Genomic DNA, 5,616 nt, shown 5'->3' on the forward strand with positions numbered 1-5,616 from the left:
CCCCCCCCCCCCCGCCCCCCCCCCCCCCCCCCGGCCCCCCCCCCCGCGTGTCCTGGTGAGCACGCAGTCGGGGCTCTCAGGGCTTAGCCTGCCATGTGTAGCTTACTCTCTGTTTCTCCTTGTTGTCTTGTGTGTCATCTCTCTTGGCTCTCCTCCAGGGAGTCAGTATTGGCTCATCTCACATTGGCATATCCTGTGTCATGGAAGAGCCACACCAAGCAGACGGTACTCCTGAGCACAGGAGAGAGCTGGGGCCAGAGCAAGAGCGGGATGAGGCTGGTGAGAAACCCCCAGCTTCCCATGCCTATTCTGACTGGTAGCAACACCTCCATGGGCACTGTGCAGCTGTCTTTATATCCCTGCTCCAGGCGGCAGGAGACAAAGGCTGAGGTTCTGCCTGGAGGTGGGGAAGGGCAGGGAGGAATGCCGAACCAATAAAAACCCCTTTTACATTTGAGGCTGTAAAAACTTTATAGAGATTTCTCAACACACGACATGAATAACAACCAGGCTTTCTTTTCAGTAATTGCCAAAGCCACAACACCCATGAGGCCTTTTGCAAGCAAGATAATCCCTGGGCGTTCAGCCCCAGGAGGGTGGGTAGGAGGCTGGAGGAGAAGGAGCACAGTGTCTGGGCTGGCCTGGGAATCGGGTTTCTCCCTACCCTGGACCACAATGAGGCCAGATTACCGGCAGCTCCATGCCTGGCCCACAGCAACCTCCAGTGGTAGGAATACAATTACATTGGTCATTCCAGAACCTTCTCTTTCCCTGGTGAGTGGTCTGGGGGTGTGGATCCAAGATGACCTCATGCCTCATTGTGGATTCTGGATTCAGTGATTCTGCTGCCCTTAGGCTGTGGGAAGTGGATGACCCCTTCAGCTCTGGCTCCCTGTTTGTATCAGAAAGAAGGGAGAAGGCTGGGGTGGAGAGGCTCCCTGGGATAGACTAACAGCTACCACCCTCAGAGAGGATTATAGGAGCTTAGATGGAAGAAACTGGTTTCTGTCTCTTAACTATCTTGAGAGGGAGTGAGCTACTGCCAGGCAGAGTCTAGTGGGAGAGGCCTGATCCCCTTGAAGCTCAGGTCTGACAGTAGGTAGCTATCTGTTCCTGGGCACAGGAGGTTGGGCTGGGGAATGGGTTTAGAGCTGCCTCCCACAAAAAGCAATGGGGCTGGCTTCAGCAGGTGGACACCTCTGGAAGGGAACCAAGCCTGAAGAGAGGCTTCCCTGCTGTGAGACATCCACAGCCAGAGACCTTCCTGTCTCTCCTATCCTGCCTCCAGGCTTGCCATGAAAATGGAGCAAATTTTTTAAAAGTGTCTCTCAGTTCCTCATCCCACTCCATTTTTGCTTCCTAAGATGTCACGGGCTGTCTCTCTGCCCACCCGCTGCCTTCTTGCTGCCTGGCAGCTGATCGCACAGGTGCTAATTCACTCCCTGATGTTCGGACGCAGCACAAAAGCCCTGTACCTGCCATAGGCCAGTCCCTGTCTGCCTCTCTATAGCTCATGCCTCCTCCGGGAAGCCATAGAACAGATAAAGCTAGACTCAGGGCTTCTGGCTCTGGGTCAGCCTGCTTATGGCTCATAATGGCCTGCTCTGGGACTTAAGATATACACATGGGTATCTGTGAGTATGGGTACATTAGTATAACACATATGCATGAGTATTTGTGTGTGTGTTTATTTGTGTGTCAGTGTATATGAATGTGAGTGCTTGCCCATTTGTACGTGTGTGCACATATGTGACTATATACGTGCATATGTGGCTTTGTATATTTCTATGTGCATTGTTTGTGACTATATGTGTGTAAGTATAAATATACATATATCTGTCTCTATGCATATACATGTGTTTTCATGCATAGACATGTAGGCAAATGTGTGTGCTCGCACATTAGTGTGCATGCTTGTATATCTACTTATGTAGGGATATATGTATAAGTGAGTCTATCTGTGTGTTTGTATCTATGTCTATTCAGACATATATGATGTGGGTGCATGGGTGCATATCCATATGTGCTCCTGTTTGTGTTTGGGTTGCTGTATGTTGAACACACAGAGGGCTGTGGAAAGTCGTGGGCAGTGAGCTTGTTCTGTCTGTTCACACTATCTTCTCACCATCAAAGTGACCTTGTTATGATCCATGGAGAGGTCGGTGCTCAATCCTGGACAAGTGACTGAGCAGGCTCAAATCTGATCTTCACTCATGTCTTAGGGTTTCTCTTGCTGTAATAAAATGTCGTGACCAGAAAGCAAGATGGGAAGGAAAGGGTTTACTTGGCTTACACTTCCACATTGCTGTTCAAAACTGAAGGAAGTCAGGACAGAAACTCAAAAAGGGCAGAATCCAGGAGGCAGGAACTGGTACAGAAGCCACAGAGGGGTGCTGCTTATTGAATTGCTCCCCATGGCTTGCTTGGCTTGCCTTCTTCGAGACCCTAGAACCACCAGCCTAGGGGTGGCACCACCTACAATGGGCTGGGATTGTAGCCCGTTGTAGGCTACACCATTGATCACTAGTTGAGAAAATGCCTTATGAATATAAATCCAGCTTATAAATGAGCTGGATCTCATGGAGGCATTTTCCTCAACAGAGGCTCCTTTCTCTCTGCTGACTCTAGCTTGTGTCAAGTTGATACACAAAACTGGCTCCACAGCTCAGCTCACATTTGCTGGCACTCTCTTTGCTCAGAGAGACCTACAGAAACACTGGAGAAGGAGGCTGAGTGCTGGCAACAAGTAAGGAAATGCACACAGGAGCCCAGGGACCATCCACCTACAGTTTATAGTTCAGGGGATAGACAGACTCCCAAGAGCCTGACCTCTCCCTTAGCCTGATAGTCTCACCTCTGACATACTGTGAATAAGTCTGTTGATGTGGTTTTTTGTTATTTTTTATTCTCCCACCTTATGGAAGGCCCCACAAAATACTTTCTGTATAAAAGATCCCCATACACCTATCCATTCACTTACAAATCTAAACACCCATCTATCCACCCACCCATCCATCCATCCATCCATCCATCCATCCATCCATCCATCCATCCACCTATACACTCATCCATATACCTATCTACTTTAGAAAGCAGGGTGAATCCTGATCTTGCCATGGGGATAATAGGGGAGCACATAGGGTACAAAAGAACTCTACGTGGATAAAGGTCAGGAAACTAGACAGGGTCCATGAAAGGGGAGAGGATGCCTGAGGGCACAGGATTGGGCAAGTAGCAGAACTCATTTGATCTGAAAGTGGAGTGAGGGAACAGTAGGGTGGAAGGCTACCATTGGGTACAGGTTGCAGGGGGAGAGGAGAGAGGAGCAGGATGGGGAGCCATAGGAGAGTGAAGTTCAAACCAAACTAAGTGTGTGTGAAGCACCATAAGGAATTCTGTTACTTTACAATGCTAATTAATAAAGAATTAAAATTCAATTCCATTATACAGAAAAAAAAATAACAGCACAAAACGGATACTTTGTTACTGGCTGCTTTTATTGTGGTAAAAGATACTTGACAGCATTTGTAACTAGTGAAGCACTGCACACTCAGTGCTCTGCAACAGTGATCACTGCCTAGACCTAGAAAATTCTATCGTCCTGAAAGAAGTCCCATCCACATTGACAACTATTCCTCATCCATCTTGCTCTGGCCTCCAGAATGGTGGAAAGTGCTGATCCAGCCCCTGTTGGTCTACATTTTTTCCCCTTTCATTTTTAAAAAGTTCACACATGTAAACAATGAATGTTGATCGTACCTCTTTCTCCTTCCCTCTGTGTAGCGTCACCCACCAATGTATCTCCTACGTCTCTCTCAATTTCCATGTATGTTATTTTTAAATGACTCACTAAGTCCAGTTAGTTTTGCTGATATGCAAATGTATGCAGTGTCCGCTGGGCTTTGAGCAACCTATTAATGGTTGTCCCCATACACCTATCCACTCACTTTCAAATCTATACATCCATCTATCCATCCACCTATCCATCCATCTGTCATACATACATACATACATACATACACTTAAACACTCATCCATATACCTGCCTACTCATTTTTCCCTCCACTAACCCAAACCACCTACCCATTCATCCATATATCCATATACTCATTATAGATCCACCCATATACCCATCCATATTCCTATCCAGCCACTCATCTACCCATCTATCCATCCACAAACACACACACACCTACTTGTCCAATCACCCAGTGCTGGGTCCCTGGTCTATCCCAATGTAGTCTGCCATTATCCTGGCCTCGGCAGAAGGTGTAATGAGAAGAGAGAGAGGATGAAAACCCCTTTCATTTTCTTTATTTTATTTTTTCTCCAATTTGCTAAACTGTGCCCTCTGAGAGCACTTTGCCTCTGGGCTCATGTACAAAATTCAAAAACATTCAATTAAAACCAAGGGAGCAGCCTTCCAGAGGCTGAGGTTAGCGCAACTGCCCCCAGGGCTGTCCTTTGGGCTGTGCCAGGAAGTCAGCCTTGGCAGGGCCCTGCAGCCCCATACCACTGCACTCTGGACCCCTAGGGCCTGATTTGCAAGCACTGGGCCAAGTTGCCAAGCTCAGCTAAGGATGGCAGAGGCCTTAGGCTGTCATTAATTGGTGGCAGTTTTCTGGTAGACCTGTTTCATTTATGTTTTGTAAACAGTCAAACAAGGTTTGCTGAGTCTGGACATGTGGGTGTCTGATATGGTACTCATCCTTAGTTCCTCTGGGGATTATATTAACACAGGTTTGTGTGGGAGCTTTAGCTATGGAGCTGTGACTTCTGACCTAATGGCATAAGATAGTCTTCAGGTACACCGAATCGACAATTTGTAAAGGCATCTTGTTACCTTTATTTCTTCACAAACTCAGGTATTCCCAGCCTTGTTTTGGACACAGACCTTATTATGGGCTAAATAGCATCCCCTTGACTTACATGCTGGAGCCTAAACCCTGATCCTCAGGTACAACCTGGTTTGGAACTATGTCACTGCAGATGAGGTTAGCTGGAGAGTTTATATTTGTACTGGAGTAGGTTCTCAGGTCAAGCTGAGGAAATTAAAAGAAAGAATTAGAATACAGAGAGGGTGCCATGTGCAGGTGACAGCAGAGATCAGAGCAAAGCATGATCCAGCTGAAAGTCAGCTAGGAGAGCAAAGCCCACAGAAGCAGTGGGATGGCCGGGTTCCTTCCATCCAACCTCAGAAGGAGCCCTCCTGCTGTCTCCAGGATCAGTCTCTGGCCCCTGGATTGAACCTGTGGTGTCATCCACTCTGTCTGTGAAACTCTCAGGGTAGTTGTAGGAAGAGTGTACAGAGCCTTGGAGTACAGCATCACAGGCCCCACTCTGAGCAGGGTCTGAGTGAGCACAGGGCTCCCCAGCCTCAGAGGACAGGCTATCCAGGCCCCACAGAGGAGGTGGTAAGCTCCAGAGATGCTGAGAATTCGGAAGGTACCCAAGAGCTCAGTAGGGGCTAGCCATTCTTTAGTTTTGCTCTTTTGAATGCTGGCTATGTGAGGTAGTAACCTCAGTCTTAAACAAATAATACCCCAGCCCTTGTATGGCTAAATAGAGTAGCTCATGATGGTTCATTCGTTCCCCAAGGTCATGAACACAGACAGA

Source organism: Grammomys surdaster, unplaced genomic scaffold (assembly GCF_004785775.1).
Source record: "Grammomys surdaster isolate TR1022 unplaced genomic scaffold, NIH_TR_1.0 125953, whole genome shotgun sequence".
Taxonomy (NCBI): domain Eukaryota; kingdom Metazoa; phylum Chordata; class Mammalia; order Rodentia; family Muridae; genus Grammomys; species Grammomys surdaster.